This window comes from Leptidea sinapis, chromosome 14 (assembly GCF_905404315.1).
Source record: "Leptidea sinapis chromosome 14, ilLepSina1.1, whole genome shotgun sequence".
NCBI classification, from domain to species: domain Eukaryota; kingdom Metazoa; phylum Arthropoda; class Insecta; order Lepidoptera; family Pieridae; genus Leptidea; species Leptidea sinapis.
Genome location: NC_066278.1, coordinates 11,046,689 through 11,072,529, shown reverse-complemented (window position 1 = coordinate 11,072,529; position 25,841 = coordinate 11,046,689). Strand labels below are relative to the sequence as shown.

Sequence of the window (25,841 nt, the reverse complement as noted above, 5' to 3'; positions counted from 1 at the left end):
TGTTAAGTATCTCTTAAATAGAAAATCAGTAATTTCTAGTCTTATAAAGTAAAATTGTTAACCTTTATTTATTTATTTATATGAAAGATCAACATCACGACAATTCTTTAATCATTATTGAGTTTTACACACGACTAATATTTAAGCCCAATAACACTGTTAGAGCAATAAAAGTAATTAAAATTTTTAATTAAATTTTAACACTGAGCAACCTCTAATATGGTTAACTTTTTAACCTCTAATATGCTTAATTTAGTAACGATTTATTTCGAGATAACCAAACTTTAGTCAATGCTCAGATATTATTAAGCAAATGAGTATCGAATTGCGTCGAAATTTGTCGGCGACGACCAAAAAGCCGCCTCGGCGAATTAGCGTCAAAAATCCTGCGCATGCGCCGTGGTGCGACCCCTCGCCATTCCTTCCCAGGGTGTATTTTGTGTGATGAGAAGCATAACCAATTACGTATTGTAATAGTTAAGAAATAATTAATTAATATCACAGTTAAAATTTATATTATTCCGTTATTCTCAAAGAAAAACTTTTTACAAAAAAATACCAAATTATTATATTTTAAAATTAAATAATTATTATGTACATTTAATTTCTCAGTCACACTCTATATTATAGCTTTTAAAAAAAAAATTTGTTTAAGTCCATAATTCTCAAAGGCAAACTTTAAACAAAAAAAAACGAATTCCAACCTATTTCAATAAACAGTGCCGTTTTCGTTCTATATTGGCAAGGGCCCCTCCCTTCCCTAATAAGGGATGAAAATATTATCAGCAAATCCCTAAGAAAAACGAAAACTCCCAACCTGTCCCGTGAATCTCTCCCAATAATAAAACAATGGGTGTACCACATGAAAACGTGAAAATATAACTTTTCTTTTGTGCTACATTCATATAATAATAATATTTAGAATATATATATTTGTTTATAAATTACTCTGGTATATGATGCTCTGGTGTTAAGCCGCACCAAATCGCACAAGCGTTACACAGCCTAGCGTGACAAGTTATTCAATACCCACAAAATAAAGTGCTCAACACGCCCAAGGAAGTTTCACTTCAACAATTAGGTATAGTTGGGTCCTAAACCCTTCAAATGATATTCAAAATACTTTATTCCTTGTAAAACTTTATAAGTTATTTAGTGCATGTCATTATGAAGTACAATTGTTCAAAATTCAATAACAATAAATTTAGAAACATTACTTAGTCCTTAATATTTTTATTATTAAAATAATCTTTCAAATATTAATATCTCTTCTATGATTAAAATCTGACTACCAAATAATAATAACGTGTTGATTTCTCCTCACGAAAAATTGAACTAAAACAATAAATACATAAGGTTTAAATATTTTGTTAGCAGGAGCTGGTGTCTGAAGTAGATTGACCCTGTATTACAGATCTTGAGGACCTCATCCCTAAAGGCATATAAGGCATATATTTTCTCAAAATTGATTACTTTAGAATTCTTGTTGATGTCATTTCAAATATACTAGACACACTACTACTTCGGAAACAAATGGCGCTCTGAGAGAGAAGAAGAACATAAACAAAAGTGTTACAAAAAGTTGTCAGACAATGAGTTATATCGAGTCAAGAGGTATAGCTCTTCACCTACTTTGCATTCAATATGATGGTTATCGAACAGAGAGCCTGTATCGTTCACGTAACAATAACAATCAACTTAGTAACTCTTAAGAAGATAAGTTAGTGACCAGTTTTCTATACAAACATTCTCGTTTCTTTTTTTGATTTTTGATCAAAATTTTTTTCAAATAAAATCAATATCATCTTTATTTTTACAAGTTCTACAATACTTTTAAATAAATGTGTTTAAAACGACATTATGCAGACCGCAAACAGACACCTAGTATAGTAGTGTATATTACAAGTGCCGAAATGAAATGAAATTTTATTTGCAAGAAACGCTGTAGCTAAGATCTTAACATAATATTGTGAAAACACATTGCATCTTGTGGTATAAGTAATATTTCGATTGGTTCATTAGTTTCCGCAGCATAACCGAAGGAATAAAACAAAAATAAGCGAACAAATTAAAACAGTCGAGGACGAAACCCTGGGTTTTGAGTTTTTAACTCACGATTTTTACACAAATAAAATTTGAAAACAATATTTTATGAACGATGCGGGACTCGACCAACTGTTAGCTCGGTTAACAGAAGTGAGGGTTATCACTTTAAAAACATAACAAATTGTCACGATTTTTAGTCGGAGCTGCAGTTCTCCTTATCACACTAATGTTGGTCTCGACCGCGTCAGCGCGACGGTATGTTTTTTTTTTAAATCTGAAAAAGTCTTTGGCTAATGTTTTCTCTTAAGAATTATTAATTCTCAACTTCAGAACAATTTTTATGAACATATTATACTAACTGTGTATCACAACTGTCAGATATTGAATAAGTAATTAAATTTAATAATAGCCAAGTTACTCATCATAACATGTTATGTTCTAGTGATTGTCACTTCAAATTCCGATCAGTTATTAAGAGTGACAAAAATATTTAAATTAGATTATTTGCAATATATTCCATGTATGTTGTAAAAAAATATTATTGAATATTAAGGCTTAGTATTTTCTTAGATTAGACTCCTTTCTCATTCTTAGACTCCCTGAAAACGTGATTCTGCAAGTGCACGAAGCGTCGGGCTAAATAAATAATAATAAAGATGTAACTTTAACGCAAAAACCTAATGTTAATATACATTTTTATAATTACAGGCGTTTTAATCGTGTAAAAAGTATTTTATTGAAAGAACTATAAACCAATTGAATCTATTTTATTACTAGCTGACCTAGCAAACGTTGTATTGCCATATAAAGTAATAAACAAAATTCAATAATTAAATTTTTTGTGTGCATGGTATAGAATAATATAAAAATCACGATATAACAATAGGTGTTGCTCGTAGACGGGTGAAAATTTGAAGTTGTATGTATTTTTAATGCTGAATCATAATAACTTATCTTTGAGGGGTATGAAAAATAGATGTTGGCCGATTCTCAGACCTAACCGATACATACAAATTTTCAAACAAATTGTTTTAACCGTTTCGGAGGAGTTTGGTAACAAACACCGGGACACGAGAACTTTATATATAAGACTAGCTGACCTGACAGACGTTGTTCTGTTTATAATAAATAAAAACTCTTGCGGATGGAATTTTGGAAAATCCGTACTTAGCTGACATCTGCTCGGTGAAAAGAATATTCCTACCAAATTTGAAGTCTTTAGCTCTAATGATTCCAGAGATATCGTGATGACTATATACGTGGAAATCTCTTATATATATAGATTAGGCATTAGCTAAGTCTATTAACTGAAAATATTTCTATAAATCGAGACTCTTTGTTGTACCGCATGGAATTTAGCTATAGTATATATATAGCCATGTAACAATGGGATTCCTTAGGATATTAACAATCTTTCACTTTAAAATAGCCTATGTTTGTAACCTTACCTCAGACTGTACTCAATTTGTTTGTACACATTAATCATTTGGGCATACTTTCTTGACAGACACGTTTCATATTTATATTATTAGCAATGAAACGACTTCATATTTTATAAATAGTCGTATATAGTCTTTTCTCGACGATGAAAGGTGTAAGCTGATTTTTTCTAGAACACTTATTAGGTATTATAAATTTTTTTGTGAGAAAATGATGAAACGATTAAAACGTTCACCTGAATGTAAGTGGTACGCCCTGGCTATTACAATGCAGTGCCGCTCAAGATTTTTGAATGAACTCAGAAGACAGAAAAGGACGCCGCTGCAGTGTGAATCATTCTATCTATGACAATTTTTACTTTTAGACTTTACCAGTGGAGGCTCCTTTGCACAGGAAGCCAGCTAGATTATGGGTACCACAACGGCGCCTTTTTCTGCCGTGAAGCAGTAATGTGAAAACATTACTGTGTTTCGTTCTGCAAGGCGCCGTAGTTAGATTATTAAGCTTAGTGCAATTTTAGTGCCACTCAGAATTTTTGGGTTTTTCAAGAATTATGAGTGGCACTGCATTGTAATGGGTACGGCGTATCAGTTACGATCAGCTGAACGTCCTGCTCGTCTTGTCCCTTATTTTGATAAAAAAAAAGCAATATCTATCTTTTGACCATGTCCTACCTCTAGCTTTAATATAAGCGTATAACAAATCAAGATATTAAGTCTACGTGTCGTCTTGTTCCAAGTAAAATAATAAAACAACACTGTCGTGTAGGTGTGAGATTTCATAAAACTCTTGTTATTTCTTTATTAAGCGTTCCTTCCTTCCTTTTCATTTTGCATTTTGGTGTTCATTTGCCGTTGGAATGTAATTTACGATTGAGAAATACAATCTGCGAACGATTTTTCGCCGATAAAACGAATTATATTATTACGACTCTACAAAATGTATTCGATACTCTTAAATATATTGTTGAAAAGTGGTTGTACATATAAAAATAAACGTTAGGTATATGCATAAAAGTTCCTTTTTTTTTTCTTTAATGTAATTTTTTTGGCAAGTAGTGTAGAAATACAGTTAAATTTACACGCGCCTTAATCCATTAAAAATATATTTTTTAAAGGGAAGTATTATCACTATTAATTATACATTAACGGCCGTTCCCAATATTCAGTCCCTCTCTTAATTGAGATAAAAATCTTAACTATCGTCGACTTTTCTGTCCCAATAAACTTATCGACGGTAACTCACCTTATCCGTGCACTTGTCTGTCAATGAGACGACGCGACGTATAGCTTACCAGCGATATAAAGTTTGTATGGAAATTGCAATTCACGCGTCCCAATATAAAGCGATAAGAATGACTTATCGGGTATATTGGGACAGCTTCAGATTATTGACAGCTAATTACTGACTGTAGAAGGTAGTAATTTATCTATAGATAGTATATTGGGAACGGCCGAAAGTACATTGATTATGATGTTCATTTAAATATTAATTATACAATTTAAATATTAATATTAAAGTCAGTTATTAATGCCTCATTCGTTAAAATAATTCAATTAATGTCGCGTTTTAATTATTTATTCGTTTTGGTATTATTATAAATGGCTATTAGTTTTATTGTGCTGGTCGCCAATTAATCTTTAAAGCTCACGTTAAAATGTATATATTCTGTAATTTAGTATTCATATATATTATAAGTTTTTTTTTTACAATTGTAAACAAATAGGTTAAGAATAAATTTTATGATTCACTTATTAAAATTAAACTTATGACTGGTATTTTTATTTATATGGCATTTTAGTAATCTGTGTATTATATATTTAATACAATATTTATTCTCATTTTGTGCTTAAAATTATGATATTATTTTTAATTTCAGTAAGTTATACTTTAGTGTTTATTGAAAATCGAGGCATTTCCCATAGGAATCTTGTCAACAAGTTAGTAAACCTGTTAATTTTTTTAAAGCTCCGAGAAATATAAGCGATAGCTCAATCAAATTCAAAAGAATTGTTAAAAAACGTTTATGTAGTAAAGGTTACTATAACATAAATGACTTTCTTAATGATACCACAGATTGGAAATGGAGTGACCGCCCTCAGGCTATTAAATAATAAGTTTAATTGTACAATATTACTTTGTAAACATATTTATTCGATGTAAAAAAAGCGCGCTGAGTTTGTTGCGCCCATTCTTCTCAGGTCTGACGCATTCATTTTGGAATGGTAGTTTTTTGACTTTCAATAAGTGATGTCACATCCTATTTTGAATAAAAATATTTGAATTTGAATTCAATTAGGAATGCCGTTTAGAAAATTTTATCGAAAATATGAATTAGCACATATAAATTGCAATGAATGTTATTAATTATCAAATTAAGATGAAAAAATAATACTAATAAGGCTTGGTATAAAGTTACACCTGAAATCAAACCAAGAATATGCAAAATGTTGACTATATCACTGTTAACACTGTCAATACTACGATAATTCTGAAGTTTTCTAAATATCAAGCAGCCTAGCAAATTAACATCCTAATAAACCAATCCTAAGCAAAAACTCTATTCGTAAACATTTTGCATATTATTCTTGGTTTATTCTGAGGTATAACTTAATACCAAGTTTATTTGTAAGGCCGGTAATGTAGGAATTTTGAAAAAAAATCCTAATAGAGCAGGAAATCATTTTATTACGACATATTATAAAATCATCTAGAAATACGTTATACGTTTCCGATGGCATTAGACTACATTATTCCCGGATACTTACATAATTTTTTTTTTATTGACAGAACAGCATCTGTCGGGTCGACTAGTCTATATTAAAATATATACGATATTTTTTTACATATTATCACTATTGTTAGTATCGCCACTGACAAGATAATATTATTCAACTCTAAAGTCAATTCATCAGTAAATCTGCATTCTTTATTCTTTATTAGATCAAACGATTTAGAATTCTATTCAAAAATAAATTCGATGACATATTAAGAGTATTTTAACAAATCTATTACACTAGCTATATTTTTAAATTCACATTTAGCACATCCAGTTTGACAACAACTAGTTTAAAATAAACTAGTTTTAAGTTTAGATCATTTTATAGAAATTTAGACTTCGTATGAGCTGTATTAGCTGTATTATTATTTTTTTCAGTTAAATCTTTGATTTCCAGAAGTTTTTATTGATCGTATGGATTTTTTTTTATTTGAAATGGTTTAACTCTGGAATGGTCCGAATATAAAAAATCTAATTAGTAAATTAATTCTAATTAATACCAAATAAATTTGTAACCAAAATTTATGAACGATGCGGAATACCAAATCCAACGAATGGGTGAGTAATTAGTAGGACTACTCAAAATATTACGTTATAGAAGTATTTTCTTTTTCAAGGAACAAATCAAGCATTCTTATACATACGAAACTTGGTATAAGGTTATACCTGAGAATAAAACAAGAATGTGCAAAATGTTGACTATATCGCTGATAACACTGTCAATATAATATTAATTCTGATCTTTTCCGAAAGTCAAGCAGCCTTGCAAATAAACGCGGGAAACCTTATACGTCCGAATAAAGCAATCATAAGCAAATGGTCTATTAGTAAACATTTTGCATATTCTTGGTTTATTCTCAGGTTTAACATTATACCAAGTTTATATGCAATGCCGTAAGTATCATTTGGTGAAACGAAACTAATTAAGTTGACAGCAAGGCAACTGAATTAAAAAAAACAAATAAATATAAAATGAATATAATTATCAATATTATAAAAATATATATTATTTATATATTATATGATTTAAGAGCGAAAATTTTATACTTATTTAAATTTAATCGTATTTTTACATTACATTTTTGCATAGAAAACATTTTTATAAAAAAACCCTTAAAAATGTGGGCCTGCAAAGATGACGTCGGATTAAATAAATAAAAAAAAATAAAACTTTTCCACGAAAACCTAATGTTAGAATACAGCTACAATTACACGCGTTTTAGTCATTTTTAAAGTATTTTACGTAAATAAATCTAATATGTTATTAAATACAGATTTGTTTTAATTACTAGTATTTTAGAAGAATTTTTATTATGATTTTATTCCATTTGGATAAAAGTAGTCTTTTATATTATAAATTGAATATCAGATAATGTAATAATAATGTAATAATAATAACGCAATAAATACTTCCAAGAAAAGAAAAACGAATTGGACGAAATATCCAAGATATTAAGATTTATTATGTTTTTGAATTATCATCAAATTATTATTTCTAATATTCTAGATCAAACGAAAGTTGTAAGGCTGTTTAGAACTGAAAAAATACTAAATAAAGATTCACAGCTATGGTTTCAAAAAGTTCATCACGTGTTTATAATTTATTATTTTACAATGCTACTTTGTTCATTAGCTCCTACGTTTCAGATATGAAGAAAATAATGAAACTGTAAACGAAAGAATAAGATAATAAATAATGGTGATTACACATTAGGCTTCATAAGATACAAAATAGCTTTAAGGGTAAATGTATACACTTCTATAATAAAGTCCCAGCCACCGTCCAGGCATTATCTATAAATAAATTTAAATGTTTTATAAAAAAAATGGTTCCGTCGTAAATCCTATTACTCCACTGCTGAATATCTAAATGATCGGACAGCCTGGGACTAGATTGTGATTATTCTATAGCGATAGAAATGATTGTACAATACTGTATATTTTTATTGAAAATAGCGCAAAAAAAAGAATGCTGGGAGAGTTTCTTGCGCCGCTTCTTCTCTCTCAGAGCGCCATTTGTTTCCGAAGCGGTATTAGTATCTAGTAGTTATTAGAAATGACATCAAAAAGGAATCTAAAGGAATCAATTTTGAGAAAAAAATAAATGCCTTTTCATATATTTTATAATGTATGTTATGGAAAATGTAGGTATATCATATGTATAAAAACATTTAATAAACTCCCTCCAGGCTTACGCTTATTACCCGTCCAACGATTTAAGAAGGATCTTTGTACATTGCTAATAGATAAATGTTTTTATTCCATAAATGAAATGTTGGCACATTAGATTAAATTGACTTTTAAAAATATTTTAATTCTTGTCCTAAAATAAAATAATGACATCTAATAATAATACATTGAATTTAAACTGACCTAAGTGCATGTTAATATAGAGTTTATTAATGTTGAATGAATTATAATAATAACTACAATTTTGTACTACATATTTAATTATGAATTAATATTTAATAATAATATTTGCATGCCAAAAATGGTCGCTTAAGTACATTGATAATTTAAAATTGTTTACATCCATTGTTAAATGTGGCATTGGCAAAATAAAGGATTTATGAATATGATTAACGCCATATTTAAACATAAAAAAAAAAAAAAAACAAAAAAATCTATCATTCGTACGTTTCTACTTTATTAATCAAACTCACATCCAAAAATTCATAACGCTTATTAGAGTATGTAAATTTAACATGTCAAAACGGGGCTATAAAAATGATGTATAGTTTATTAGCGATTGTCTTATGTTGTAGATAAGTAACTGTCATAAATTTTTTCGTCTATTCAATGTCGTCTCAAAATTGCACTTTTATCTTCATATTCAATTGCAGATTTGTGTTTCAGTGCTATTTGTCGTGGCTGTATGATCCTTTCATGGGAATTTATGCGTTACGATGTTAAAATTAAAGTAATTTAATGTATATTATAATATTTATAGCTATATATCTTTATAATCGCTAATATAATACTTCCAATATAAGTAATAATAATATTGCCCTTTATTTATTTACATTTATGTGGATTGATCTACTCTACTCAATTTTTTTTTTATTAATTTACGTATTTTTTTGATTTGTAAAACGCTAAAGTTGTAATGCTGATTTTAAAGAGGACAATGACTTTCTTGCCACTTCTTCTCATTAAAGCTCAACCTATACCAAAGTGGTAGTACTTAAAAAGTATAACTTTTGACATTTATAAGGGTCATTTCTTTGATCTAAATGAATAAAGGGATTTTGATTTGATTTTCTCTATATCTTTTGAACGAAATGAATCGGATATGTGTAAAAAGTAGTTTTCTTTTGAGTGATATCATAAAAATAAAGATAATATATTGAATAATATCTTTATAGTTAAAGCTATATGGAAAGTATTTGAAAATGGAAGCCTATTTTTTCATTGCTTGTGAACCTTTAAAATTGAGGAATAGCTAACTCAACATATTATTAGTCTTTATATCGCATAGGATACTCATTCTAAAAGTTAAAATTTAGACGCACGATGCAAGCTTAAAGTTTGAGTAAAATCGTGGGAGAATTTCATGTTTTCACTCATTATCGAAGCTTCGTACATCCAATATTTAGTACTTTATTGAAGAATTTGAGTTTCTTATATGTTCTTCTCACGAGCTCTACCTTTTTCGAACATATGGTAGATTATTATATGGAAAAGAAATATTTATAGCGACGATTCAAAAGCGCTTAGTTTAAGTTAAGTAAAAGTTTATTTGACTCTGAATTTGAAGCTTTTAGCATTTCAAAGTCCTGATGTATTGAAACATTCCATAATAGTTTAGATCCAGAAAGCCTATAGATAAATTAAATGTGAAATAATTTTTTTTCTTGACTTTTCATGGAGCGAACTAACAAACATAGATGCATATTTGAAATCATAATATTTCTGTAAGAATTATAAATGAAACATAAATGATGTGTCGTGAAATAAAATTCACTTTAAAACATAATTCTTTTGAAGTCCACAAACGGTTTTCATTATCAGAAACTTGTTTATAAGCAAAAACTGCTGATAGATCACCTTCTCGTTCGGCGACTTTCTTGTTTTCCTACTTTAAAAGGCTTCACGAAAGCCTTTACCTAACAATTGCAGGTACGTGAGGCATAATTAAATAAACTTTCAAATACACACGGTGCCCAAAACAAGCTTAAAAGCGGGTCTAACTTAGCAACTAATTCACAAGTTGAAAAACCCACCTTCAGAATCCATAACATAGCACCAATAATCCACTATTATCAATTAGTTACTAAACTAAGATAGAGATTGCACACACTAACACAACACTGCAATCCGAGATTAACACTTCAAAAGAATCTAAGCTACACTTGGTTTTGGCACTAAGTTGTTAAGTTAAACGTGAAACGCGCGCGCATGCGTCGGTTGAGCCGCGGTGAGGCTTCGTAAGGCACTGGCTTGTGGGCGACGCGTTAGCCTCCCTCCCCCCATAACAGGTTGCTCGCATACCGTTTTGAGCGCCAATTTCGAGCCTCCCCATGCCTGGGTAGTGGATAGGGACGTGCTCGGCGCGCCGGCTTGATCCGTGGATAGCGTGGTGATAACATTTATTATACGCACAGATCTCAACGATTCATTAGCTAAGCTAATGCCTACTACTCGGCTAAGTCGAGTTAGTAAGTCTTTAAGTTAGTAAGTTATAATAATAAAAATCTTCAAATTAATTAACCTAAAAAATACAAAAGACCTATGGGGCCATTCGACTAATATTGTTAAATACATACTTGACATTATAGCACCTGATTTAGCAATAATATTTAATGAATGCATAGATGAGGGTGTGTTCCCTGACCTCATGAAATACAGCAAAGTTATACCTTTGTTTAAATCGGGCAGTTCTTTTGACCCTGCTAATTTCAGACCTACTTCAGTGCTGCCTGTTTTTAGTAAAATTTTTGAAAAAATTTTGCTTCAACAGCTACAAATGCATTTTTGTAAATTAATGAACAAAAATCAATTTGGTTTCACTAGGGCTTATCAACAATTAATGTGGGTACTAGACTCATTGAGCACATCTTTGACGCCTGGGAAGAGTCACAGGATGCATTGGGCATTTTTTGTGATTTGTCCAAAGCATTTGACTGCGTCCACCATGAAACTTTACCCCTAAAACTAAAACATTATGGAGTGAAAAATAGAGCCCTAAATCTGTTAAAATCATATTTAAGCGAAAGAGTTCAGATAGTCGATGTAAATGGCAAACGGTCTTCGGGTAAACCTGTGGGAATAGGTGTTCCACAGGGTTCTATTCTCGGTCCTTTCTTGTTTCTTATATATATTAACAATCTACCGTTTGTAGTAGATGGTAGCCATAAGATTGTATTATTTGCTGATGATACTTCACTTATTTTTAAAGTGAAGCGACGTGCAGATATTGATGACGAGGTAAACAATGCACTCTCAAAGATAGTGCGTTGGTTTGAGACGAATAATCTGCACTTAAACAGTAAAAAAATAAAGTGTTTACGGTTCATTACACCAAACACAGCGGAGGTACAAACCAACGTACCTATAAATGACCAGAGATTGGAACTTGTGGACACTACGGTCTTCTTGGGTATCACGTTAGATAAAAATCTTCAGTGGGGTCCACATATTGCCCATCTAGCAGATGGACTCAGCTCTGCGGCATATGCTGTTAGAAAGATTAGAGAGTACACGAATGTTGCTACCGCTAGATTAGTATACTACAGTTATTTTCACAGCATCATGACGTACGGTATTTTACTATGGGGTCATGCTGCTGACATTGATATAGTGTTTGCTCTGCAAAAGAGAGCTGTTCGTGCTATATATCAGCTTGGTTATAGACAGTCTCTCAAAGAAAAATTTAAAGAAATAAATATTATGACTGTTCATTGTCAGTACATTTATGAAAATTTAATATACGTTCACAAAAATTGTCACCTTTTTGCTCATAATAGTGATTTTCATTATTATAACACTAGAAATAAGGGATTGCTTGTAACTAATTGTAGTAGGCTTCATAAGATACATAATAGCTTTAAGGGTAAATGTATACACTTCTATAATAAAATCCCAGCCACTGTTCATAATGCATTATCTATAAATAAATTTAAATGTTTAAAAAAAAATGGCTCTGTCGTAAATCCTATTACTCGACTGCTGAATATCTAAATGATTGGACAGCCTGGGACTAGATTGTGATTATCTTATAGCGATAGAAATGACTGTACAATATTGTATATTTTTATTGAAAAGAGCGCAAAAAAAGAATGCTGGGAGAGTTTCTTGCGCCGCTTCCTCTCTCTCAGAGCGCCATATGTTTCCGAAGCGGTAGTAGTATCTAGTAGTTATTAGAAATGACATCAAAAAGAATTCTAAAGGAATCAATTTTGAGAAATGCCTTTTGTGTGGCGATGCTTCTACAACAAGATCCCAGAAAAGGTTCAAAACAAATGTATTACGTTATTCAAAAGAATTGTTAAAAAACGTATGTATGGTAAAGGTTACTATAAAATAAATGACTTTCTTAATGATACCACAAATTGGGAATGGAGTGACCGCCCTCAGGCTATTAAATAATAAGTTTAATTGTACAATATTACTTTGTAAACATATTTTTTCGATAGAAAAGCCAGCTGAGTTTGTTGCGCCCGTTCTTCTCAGGTCTGAGGCATTCATTTTGGAATGGGTGGTAGTTTTTGACTTTCAATAAATGATGTCACGTCTTAGTTTGAATAAAATATTTGAATTTGAATATAAATATATTGATATATATTGACACACTTTTTACACAAATTATCGTGCCCCAAGTTAAGCATATATAGCCTGTGTTATGGGTTACAAGACAATGATATATTTAATTCAATATACTTACTTAAACATACATAAATACATTTAAACATCCATGACTCGGAAACAAACATCCATATTCATCATATAAATGCTTGCACCTACCGGGATTCGAGCCCGGGACCTCTAGCTTAGTAGGTAGGATCGCTAACCACTCGGCTATACAGGTCGTCAAATAATACATACATGATCGGATTTGGTACGGCCAAAACATAGGACACGGTCTGGGAGCGGACCATTTTCGATGCTATGTCGCATTTTCCATCGCACAAAATTATTATTATTACCGCCCAGACCGTACCGAGTACGACGGACCAATTGGTACAAGGCGGCCACCGGACCAGCCGATGGTCCAGCCATACCAAATCTGACCATATGTTTAAAATATTATAGAAAGCTCACAAATCTAAACTTATAAAAACGTAAAAGCTTTAGCAGAAAACCTTTTAAAGAAAAATTCAAATTTAAATGAAATCCTTTTTATTAGAATTCAAACACGTATCAATAACTAATTATTGATTATTATTTGTTACGTATAAACGATAAATAATTATTAACTGTAGGAAAAATTAGATTTTATAATTAATGCAATGTAATCATTAACACTGTGACTACTGTTTCTTATGTTGGTGATCCATTAAATAAATAAATAATTTTCCAGATTTTTTATTGGTTTTGTTTTAATAACCGAAATCATATTGGTACGTAGCGGGAGATGATCGAACCGGGGGCTCCGTGGTGTCCTTTTCAATTAGAACTTATAACTAAAATTTTTTTTATGGAATGGGAGGACAAACGAGCGTACGGGTCACCTGGTGTTAAGTGATCCCTTCCTTAAAGGCCGGCAACGCTCTTTGTGATTCCTCTGGTGTTGCAAGAGAATGTGGGCAGCGGTGATCACTTAACAGTAGGTGGCTGGCTCTACGCTCTTTAGTCCTCCTTTTCCATAAAAAAGTAACCCTCTAGAAAATTGTGATAATGATTTTAAATGAAACAAAGTATTTTCTTTTTTCTTCACTTTTGCAACGATTTTATATTATTTTGCGAATTGGGACGGAGGCATATCCAACAAATTCATAATCATGAAAATCAGACCAGCTGTTCTCCAGATATAAGTGTTCGAACAACTTTATTGCGTAATGTATGTTAATATCGACGGTTATTGCTCGAATCCCAAGCCCGTGAACGCTGGAGTTCCCCAAGGCTGTGTGCTATCTCCCACGCTGTTTCTTCTGCATATCAATGATATGTTGGACACCGCCAACATGCATTGCTATGCAGACGACAGCACTGGTGATGCCGTATACACGGGCCATGCAGGTCTCTCTCGGGAAAACGTCGACCAGTGCCGGGAGAAACTTGTGTCTTCTATCGAGTCCTCTCTCGAGAAGGTCGCGGAATGGGGTAAGTTGAACCTTGTCCAATTTAACCCCCAGAAGACTCAAGTTTGCGCGTTTACCACTAAAAAAACCCCATTTGCCGTATCACCGCTCTTCGAGAACACTTCCTTTAAAGCCTCACCTAGTATCGGAATACTGGGTCTCGAAATCTCGAGCAATTGCCAATTCCGTGGCCATCTGGAGGGCAAAGCCAAACTGGCTTCAAAGAAACTGGGCGTCATAAATAGAGCACGGCAATACTTCAAGCCGGCCCACATTCTAGCGCTCTACAAAGCGCAGGTCCGGCCTCACATGGAGTATTGCTGTCATCTCTGGTCTGGCGCACCCCAGTATCAGCTCGATCCATTTGACCGCGTGCAACGCAGAGCAGCTCGAATTGTCGGGAACCCAGTACTCTGTGAACGGCTGGATCATTTGGCGTTGCGTAGAGACGTCGCTTCATTGTGTGTTTTCTACCGCATCTATCACGGGGAGTGTTCCGAAGAGCTGTTCAACCTGATTCCTGCCGCCGAATTCCACCTTCGCACGACACGCCACAAGTTAGGATTTCATCCCCACCATCTGGATGTGTGGCGGTCCTCCACAGTGCGGTTTTCAAGGAGCTTTCTTCCTCGTACCACGAAATTGTGGAATGAGCTTCCGTGTGCGGTGTTTCCGGGACGATACGACATGGGTACCTTCAAGAAAAGCGCGTACACCTTCCTTAAAGGCCGGCAACGCTCTTTGTGATTCCTCTGGTGTTGCAGGAGAGTGTGGGCGGCGGTGATCACTTAACACCAGGTGACCCGTACGCTCGTTTGTCCTCCTATTCCATAAAAAAAAAAAAAAAAATTGTACTAAGAATTTTTATGATGATTTCACCAATAGATATTATAAACGCTATAGTTTGAAAGAATAGATAGGTACGGATGTATGCATATGATGGTTGATAGTAATGCAAAAGTTATAGGTAGTTACTGCAATTTATTCCTATGTCCTCCTAAATTATGTTAAACGATTTATTTCAGTCAGCATTCATATGCAGATTTTACGATTTAAAAACGCGTGAGCAAGTCACGTAGAGTTGGCCAAAGGAAAAACATAGCATGTCCAAATGTACGCCTGCTTCTTTTAAGGATTTACCCTGCGATTTGTTGATAGTCATTAAAAATGCAAATTAATAGGAATTGCAGCCGTTTAAAATTAATAAAACCTCCACCCGCAGCCATGCGATCGCCCGCAAGCCAGTCCTACCGCCTGCCACCGGATCGCACCACAATATCACGCACTCGGTTGTTTATCATCATCGTCATTACTATTCAAATATTGATTCAAATAATGTAGTATAAACAAACATTATCTACTTTAAATATCTGTTATGTAAGTATTTACACGAAGAATTGAAAGTTCGGAAACTTTCTTGGCGTTGGATCCCTGTGTTGGATCCTTCATGAATTGACAGCAGTGCCGAAGCGGGCTCGCATGGAATGGTACTCACAGATGCTAATAAAGTACGACCACGGACATTCTAATGCTGTGAAGTGAGGCAGGCGAGAAACGTTGGTAAAAAAATTATCGAATTTTTTTTTCTCAGCTACGGGTCCCATCTGCACAATTCCACTTGAAGATCAAAAGAGTGTGCCGAGTGCTATTCTACCATTTGTTTACCCAAGGTGTTAGACGACCAAAACGTCGCGTTCTCCTACATCATGACATGACATGACAACGCTTCTTCACACACGGCCAACAAAACTAAGTCATTTTTAGCTTCCGAAAAAGTACAACTCGTCACCCATCCTGCACATAGCCCCGACCTGGCACCCTGTGATTTCTGTATTTTCTCCAAAATCAAAGATTTGATGAGAGTTTTCACTTTTACCAATTCCGAAAAGGCAGTGATAGCGTTCAATCAGCATGTAGAAAACTTGCCTTCTGATCTGTGGTCCTCCTGTTTTAAAAATTGTTCGATTGCATCGCGAAAAAATGTTTAAAATGTAAAGGAGAGTATTTTGAAAAGCAATAAACATAACATTTTGGTTATACCATGTTGTTTTTTTAAGTTAGGCAAAACTTTTAGTGTGACCTACGTACTTACACATTGTTTTACCCACGGAACAGAAAAAACTAGTGGAAGAGGCATGTAGGCGTTACCCTGTCGCCACTATTGTGTACAAATGTACCTACTCGTGGCTCAAGTGAGACCAGTCATTTGATGTCAAGTGAAGCATTATTATCTTTTAAAAAAATACAAATATGCCTTATAGTGCCATATTGGACTGTAGAAATATTAGCCGCAATAGAAATATGTCCAATTAATGGTTTGCCTATCATAGGTAATCATAATTTTCCGATTTAAATGTAATTAATATTTTTTATGTGTAGTGCAAAATATACAATTAAAAATGAACCATAATATTACGACGTATGAATCATTTACCTTTACGTTTAATCGATGTAATTTATGATAGAATAATTAATGTAAACAATAAAAATATCTTGCTACCCAAGAAGTGCATGCATGTACATATCGATATAATTTTATCGAAATAATTTTTTTCTTTATAAATTGTATTCGAGTATTGCTCTTTTCCATGCACCATGCGATAAGGGTCGAGGTGGATTAGAAGAAAAACCTCATCAAATCATGGAGTTGAGGAAATATGTCATAGAATTGTAAAAAATAGATCTAAAACCATGAATTAGTAATATACTTTTATCAACCCTGATTACATCATTTCACGTTTAATGTTTATTAATTTTCGTACAACACTAGGTATTTAGGTAAATATATTATTATTATTATTTGTCAGAAGTTCCTATTACTTTAAGTTTTTATATGTTATTTTTCGCAATTTAAGAAAATGTTCCGAGGTTTTTGCCGCTCAGAATTTTTGAGTTTTTCAAGAATGCTGAGCGGCACTGCATTGTAATGGGCAGGGCGTATCAATTACCATCAGCTGAACAGCTGAAAAAAAAAAAGGTTGTCATTATCCCTTTAAGAATATGAGATTAGCGTACTTGTTCGGTACCGCGTAGCGTAAGGTATTAAGTTCGAAATTGATATAAATAAATTTGTAGTTATGTCTTTTCGTGAGTGTGAATTTAGACCTATCATAAAGCAGGAATTAAATGTGTGTATTACATATTTTATAGATAAATGGGTGAGTTTGGCGACATCGGTTTCCACACTAAAATGACATGATGCCACTTCTACTAGTTTTTTCTAATCTATGGTTTTACCGGCAATATAAGGTATCAACTAAATTAGATGAATAAGTTGTGTACTAAGCTATATAAGACACTATAGTACTTTATTTTTTCTACGGGAACTATTTAATTTTCCGGCATGAAAAGTATCTAAGATGTTGACCGGAAATATAAGGTATCAACATGCCAAATTTTATTAAATTATGTGCAAACGTTGTTCTGTACTACGCTAATTAAGAAAGTATAGGTTTTTTTAACTGTCCCACGGGAACTCTTTTATTTTCCGGGATGAAAAGTATCTAAGATGTTGGCCGGGGATGTAAGGTATCATCATGCAAAATTCCAATTAAATCGGTCCAATAGTTTCAGAGATTAGGGCGTACAAACAGACACACAGACAAACAGACAGAGAAACAAAAAATTCCAAAAAAATCGGGACTTGTTCTATTTCTTTTCTTACATACCCCTGACTGGTTTTTGATAATTTTTTTCTTTGTACAGAAGTTTGATCTCTACAGATTTATAATTTATAGATTACATAGTTTTTATTTTAAAGTGTCCCTTGTTATTAGTAATTTTTATAATTGGGTTATATGTCTTGTTTTATTTTAATTTTCATACGATTTTTATTTGTTTTATTTATTTATTAGGGAAAGTAAGTATTATGTAAAAACGCAGTTCAATTTTTTCATCATGTTTACATAGTGTAAACTTGAAGCATTGTTTAAATTTATCGACACCCTCATCATTATGGTCATCAATTATAATTAGGTCACATCACTATCGCAATCCTGAACTCTGCATTCAACTCGCGCGATATACAGTGGGAAGCTCCTTTGAACAGGATGCCGGCTAGATTATGGGTACCACATCGGTGCCTACTTCAGCCGTGAAGCAGTAATGTGTAAACATTGTTTTGTATCGTTCTGAAGTCACTAATGAAATAACAGGGCAAACGAGACTTAGCATCTTATGTCTCAAGGAGACGAGCGCATATGTGGTGCCGATCAAATTTATGGAATTTTCAAGAATCAAGAAGGGTTACCTTTATTATATTTTTTAGAATTAAACTAAATCTTATGATATCAAAAATTATTGTACTTCTAACACTAAAATATAAGTTTAAACAATGAACTAAAATACCCCTCATATATGTATATTTATAATTATACACTTAATTCCAATATAATATTTTAATACTACTCTTTTAGAACCTTAATTTATATTTCTTCAAATTCTTTATTAGGATGCTGAGTTGGTTTAGAAATTAATTTATTCAAATTTGTCTCCCCCCCCCATTATTTACTATATATTTCAAATTATTTACATACTAGCTGACCCGGCAAACGTTGTTTCGCTATTTAATTTTTTTTTAGTGTGCGACCGTTTTTTCTCCGACTTTTTAAATCAGACTAATGAACAAAAAACAACAGACTTCAAAAAAAACGATTCCAAAACAATAGAAATAATATGCACTAAAAAGTAAAAAAATAATTGCGTACTTTATACAATCTAATTAATCTAATTCTAGTTATAATTCTTGTTATTTTTGGAATGGAATCGCAATGGGACCACACGTAAAGCACCAGCTTTGAAATAAAAAAAGAATTATCAAAATCGGTTTGCCCAGTCGAGTTTTGAGAACGAAAACGAACAAGATAAATTGAGAACCTCCCCCGTTTTTGAAATCGGTTAACAACATAAACCGAATTCATGGATGCCAGATTTCACCAACCACACCAATCTGTACGAGTAAGCTAGTAACGAATACTGCTTCGCGGAACAAAGAACATCAACGAGTTTTCTACTACGACTAAAATAAACTTTATATACTTCTTAGTAATGTTTTTTTTTTTGTTTAATGAAATAAGAATAAAATATTGTAAAAAAAAATGTAGATACCTTTAGCCGGCGATCTAATTTACTAAGTACTGTGATCACGAAAAATGTAATGTTGTAAGAGTATTTTTCATGTTTTTTTTTTATAAGGAATGTTACTAGATGAGTAAGGCTTTCACTTAATGGTTCTTGAAAAGGATGGCTCTGGCTCAGGGTTCCTGAAAATCACAAAATTCTAAGACCCTAATGATTAAACCAAAATACACTAACGTGTTTCACGACAGAAAAAAGCGCCGATATGTACCCACCTAACCTGTGCAAAGAGGCCGTTTTATTAATAAATTTCCAACGGAGCCGTTTCTGATTTTCCACAGCCGGTATTTGGCCTTTTAGTATCGTATAAATATAAGTTTACAAACTAATTTTGGAATAATAATGAAATTGTTTTAAGACAGATATTGGCGGAATTAACACTAAAGAAAACTCAAAACATTTGGAGTTTACAAACTATCAAAAATATGTATGAAAATTTTGGTTATCAGAATCTCGAGAGATTATTTATAATTTTTAACAGTTTATAATATATAATGAAATTGTCTAAAAACAAAATTCAAGATTGGTTAGATTAGGTAGGTTAGATTATGTTAATATATGTTAGTTTAATCAGTCAACACAAAAAAACATAAAACATTAATTTTATGCCGGAATTTTATTAAGGGCATTTCACCCAGTTGACTGGCCGATTTAACCGGATCGGGCATCATAAGGGCGGGCATTTAGTAAAAGTCTAGGCTGCAACTATCTCTCTCGACTCTTTAACAGAGGAAATGGTCTAGGCCGTGATCCACAGTGACTCATTTTCTACAGCCAAGCAGGAAGCACTACTTTTTGATGCAGTGTGACAATCACCATTTCGCTTAAAATTCTTGTTTTTATAAATTTTCTATAATTTGGTACTGCAGTACTACATACTGACAGACTTTATTCCACTATTATACTTCTAATAATTTATAATCACTTAAATGCTTCATTAGTTTAATAAGGGACTTTCAACTACGGATGCAGGTGTTAATTTTTGAGGCCTGGGAGGATACACAAAAAGCGCTTGGTATTTTCTGTGATTTATTTAACACTTGTTTGTCTCTCCCTTTAGGTAGAGGAGGGAAAATCTGCCCTATTTCTTGGCATAACTCTAAAGGATAAGACAATTAACTAACTACTTTATATTGTAACATACATAATAACAAGATAAATAATATAAATTGAAATAAATTAAAATTACTATGTGCAACCATGTCAATAAAACAACAGTATTAAAAATAAATTATATAAAAAGTAAAGAGAAACCTTAATTATTTAAAAGTTATCTTAACATTTAGTTGCTCGCAATGCTTCAAAAATCCTTAAAACATGTACTTAATCCTTAAAAATATTGATAAAGTACTACTCTATAGTATAATGTAGTTCTAATAGCGCAATAAAAAAAACCGCGTAATCTCTAGTAAGTAGAGATTCTGTAACAATCGGTACGGGTGATGTAAACAAAGCGTAGATAATATGGTGTATCTCAGTATATCTATTCAAATAAGGTTAGCCGTTCACACCGCTGCACAAATCCCTCAATATCTGGACCGATGCAAGCGTACGTAGTCGTCTTATTCAAATTCAAAATTCAATGACGACAGTTACTAGCGGATTGCCATATTCTACAAAAGAAACTTCTGGCCGGTTCTTGAAATCCCAGCCCCTTGGAATTAGGTCTAGTACCAGGGTAGATTCGCGAAAACCGATGTAAAACCCAAGCCGGCGGTGAGCCGAGAATATCATTCTGCAAAAAAACCTCAATGATAAGCAGCATGGTTTTAGATGTGGTAAATCTGTAGAATCTTATCTGTTTCATTATATTAATAACGGATAGCATATACACAGACATTTCCATTGCTTCCGACAAAGTAAACAATAAAATCCTTCACTCCAAACTTGATAGGCAATATGGCGTTGGAGGGAACTTTTTTTAATGGATAGAATCATATCTTAGAACAAATAGGTATCAATTTGTTTCTATTAACGGCGAGTCTATTGCTAATTCTGGAGTACCTCGGGGATCTAACCTCGGACCTTTGCTTTTTGCATTGTTTATAAATGATATAAGTTCATGCATTAAACTCTTAGAGTATCATCACGATGCTATGTTGCTTCAAAAAGACTTAAAAGTGTGGTTTGATATGCATAAAATGAATGTAAATATTCCGAAGTTCCACCACATATAATTTACCAGGGAACGCTCCTCACTTCAAACAACTTATAGTTTAAATAATGAAAAATTAAGAAAAGTAGAAGAGGTTAGAGAATTAGATGTAATTTTAGATAAAACACTGAACTTCATTCTACATTACAATATAATAATTTCTAAAGCTCTACTCTACCATATACGGCTTTATATGGCGAGTGACAAAGAGAGTGATTTTTAGAGTAACAAACCTATAATTATTTTATTGCACTAGTGCGAAGCATTCTCGTATTTGGCAGCACAATATGGAATCCATAATATACAGTACATAGTGACCGAATCGAGAGGATACATCTTACGTTTACTCGACATCTGTGTAAAAACAATAAAAACATAAGCAATAGAAGTGATTATAATAGCAGGTAACAATTCTTAAATTTACAAAAATTTACAGCTCGTTGGCGTATGATTGACATTACATATCTGTACAAAATTGTAAACAATAAAATAGATTCTGTAGATATATTAAATTGTATAGCATATGTAATACTCGAAATAAAACAATTTTTTTCTATCTACCGGTTATGATAACTAATATTGGACGGAATTGACCTTGCTATCATCATGTGTTATTTTGCATATGAAAATAGAAGCCCGCTGAGTTTCTTGAGCCCGTTATTCTCAGATCTGAGGCATACTTTGGGAACTCTACTTGTGAAATCGTTGACGAGTACTTACGTCTACCATGGACAAACAATCCAGTTAGGCAAGTCCAATTTCGCGAAAGAAGTCACTCGTCGAATTCAACTCGGATGGGCAACCTTCGGGAAGCTCCGTAAAATCTTCTCGTCCCCAATATCACTGGAAGCAATTTTGCCAGTGATGACTTACGGTACGCAGACGTGGTCGCTAACTACGCGCCTGATAAAAAAGCTCATGGTCGCTCGAGAGCAATGGAAACGGCAATCGAATCAGAAATGAGGAGTTCGGTGAAAGAACCAAATTCATTGACATAGTCCAAATGATTGCGAAACTGAAGTGGCAATGGGCAGGACATATAGCTTGACGGACAGATGGCCGTTGGTGCAGTAAAGACCTCGAATGGCGACCACGTACCGGAGGACGCAGTGTTGGTAGGCCCCCACAAGATGGACCGATGACGTGGTGAAGATCGCCGGAATAGATAGGATGAGGGCAGCGCAGGACCGGTCATCGTGGATTTTATGATCTTTGTCCAGCAGTGGACATCTTCCAGCAGATATGATAATGGACGGAATATGAATGGTAGGACGACACTGTCTCATTTGAGTTCAACTAGTTACCTATATAGCACCAAACTATTAAATCAAGTGAAATATGTGGGTGTCTTTCTCGATACTATAATTAATTGGCAAAGTCACATTTTCTCAAAATAGATTCCTTCAGAATTCTTTTTGATGTCATTTCTAATACTACTACCGCTTCGGCAACAAATGGTGCTCGGAGAGAGAAGAAGCGGCGCAAGAAACTCTCCCAGCATTTTTTGTGTGCTCTTTTTAATAAAATATAGAATATTGTACTGTCATTGTTATAAAATAATCATAATCTAGGCCCAGTCTGTCCGATCACTTAGATATTCAGCTGTGGAGTAGTAAGATTTACGAAAGAGCCATTTTTTAATAAAACATTTAAATTTATTCATAGATAATACCTGAACAGTGGCTGGGACTTTATTATAAAAGTGTATACATTTACCCTTAAAGCTATTATGTATCTTATAAAGCCTATTAGAATTAGTTACAAGCAATCCCTTATTTCTAGTGTTTACTTATGAAAATCAATAGTAAGAACTAAAAAGCTATGAGGATAATTGGTAAAACAAAGAAAGCCAATATTGCTTCTTACTAGTTTAAAAAACGAATAGCATTTAACAAGCATCTATTTACCATACATGTGACAGACATTCCTTTTGCAGTGGTTGCATGTAGGTAGAAGAAACATCACAGCATGTGCTTACAGAGTATAGGAGCCAAGCCGATCAATGGCCTCCAATCTTACAATCTCCAGCATTGCTCCGTGATGACTGAAGCAATCTTTCATACTGTCCCGAAAACACTGCGCAAGGAAGCTCATTCCATAGTTTGGTTGTATGTGGAGGAAAATTTCTTGAAACCCGCACTGTACAGGAATGCCAGTCAACCAGCAATGACATACAGTCAATCTATTTACAGAGAACTGGATCTCAGACAATTTGAGCAGCTCTGTATTGCTTCCACTTAAGTGATTCCATCTGATACTAGTGTGCACCAGACGAGAAATAACAGCAATACTCCATGTGACGAGACAGTCACTATGCAGAGCTACAGTATGGATGTCAGTATGAAATATAGGTGTACTCTGTGTTCTATTTACTAGTCTGAAAGGCTGCCAGCTTTCTGGGACAGCCTGAACCGAAAGGCTAAGTGCATAGGTCAGTAAAATTAACTTAATACACAGTTTTGCCATTTAATGTTAGAACATGTGATACAGTGTACTTAAGAAGAAGGGAAAATGAAATTTTACCAATTATAATAATATCTAATTTTATTACATTAAATAGATAGTCAAATTATTCCAAACAGTTTCAAAGTTAGTTTACAATTATTGATAATACATGAAATAATAAATGTAATCAAAAGTTCCTAGAAACAATATAATGTAAGGCACACAATTTATTCAAAGAAATTAACAATTACAAGAACAAGCCAGTAGTTTGTGCCCTCAAGGTCTATTTTTTATAAATTTTGATTATAAATACAATTACAATATTATGTATTTTAATACTTCAGTAAATATATTATGTCTAAATATAAACATATTTCTTTTTAATAGAGAATACTTATTGCACTTTAGACAATTTATATGAGTTTCATGATTCAAATATTTGCTATGTAACCTAATAATATGAATAGTTACAATAAGTCACAAGTAATATTAATAAAATCATCTAAATTACAACTAGCACTTATTTGTATTTGTAAAAAAATAAGTCGAATACAATAAATTTACTTTATAAATTCAATGGTATATTTGGCCAAAGTGCTGGTTTATACTTTTCACAAATTTTCACATAATGATTTGTCAATAACATCTCCAATGGACAAATCTGTTGCCACTTATCACCATACATATTTTGACACTGCTCAATAGACATGGGTTCGCTTATATCTGGCTCAGTTCTTATTAAGTCATTAGCCTGAGATTCCAGATTAGATTTCAAGATTTCCCGTTCCCTCCTCGCATCTTCTTTAAACTTAGCATTAGTTTTAAGAAATTGTAAAAATTCCGCACTCACTTCAATGTTGTCATCATTATGATTCTCTTCATCATCTGAATTCTTATTTAATACATTGTTGGTAGAAGTTATCTTTTCATATTGAAGAGCTTTTGCTCTTGCTTTACAATATGCCAATTGATGTTGGTTTTGCCAATCTGAGGCTGATATGTAATGTTCCGTCCATGTAGCAATGGCATAGGCTAAAACTGATTTTTTATTTAATATTTTCTGTAGCTTTCTATTAAAACGTCTGCGTTTTCGGCGTCGTTTTTTCCCGGATAAAATATTATAAGCCCTAAAATCAGTCTTTCCTTGGGAAAACAAAGCGTTCATTTTATTTTATTATTAATTCATTTATATGCCAACACGTCTGTAACAAAAAATAAATTATTATTGTCTGTAAATAAATGAGTTGGCTGTTGGATCTCGGTGTCTACCAAACAATTAATGCACAGTGCAGAATAATAATAATCAATAATAGTTATTATTAATCACATTATTTGCGTTGGAAGTTGTAATTGGAATTTCGTAATAAAACATAAACAAATATATTTTTAGTTACACTATTCTTTTTTTTTCTAACGTGTCAAATGTTATGTTGTTTTATTTATTTAGTGCATTGGCACAAGACCATCCGCTACAATTAAAATACAAGTTAACTTTTTAATAAACTCGATTACTTACAGGTCAAAATATAACAAGTCAAAACAAATACCTAGTAAGCAAATATGGCGTACACTTTTTTTTTAATATGGCGTACACTCTTAC

The 25,841-nt window shown here is 32.8% G+C and overlaps 1 protein-coding gene and 1 long non-coding RNA gene across 5 annotated transcripts in view; both read right to left on the bottom strand.

The window, feature by feature from the left end:
* LOC126967943 (protein dachsous) overlaps positions 1-10,686 on the bottom strand; it is a 304,180-nt gene extending 293,494 nt beyond the window's left edge. For all 4 annotated transcript variants that reach the window (XM_050812652.1, XM_050812653.1, XM_050812654.1 and 1 more), the window contains exon 1: positions 10,489-10,686. The gene's annotated coding sequence lies outside the window, so the exon portion shown is untranslated. The remainder of the gene's footprint in view (positions 1-10,488) is intronic.
* Positions 10,687-24,322: 13,636 nt separating this feature from the next.
* LOC126968043 (uncharacterized) lies at positions 24,323-25,841 on the bottom strand. Its single transcript, XR_007730121.1, has 2 exons — positions 25,758-25,841; positions 24,323-25,443 (listed from the first exon to the last, which is right to left on the bottom strand). It is a non-coding gene; the product is annotated as an uncharacterized LOC126968043 (long non-coding RNA).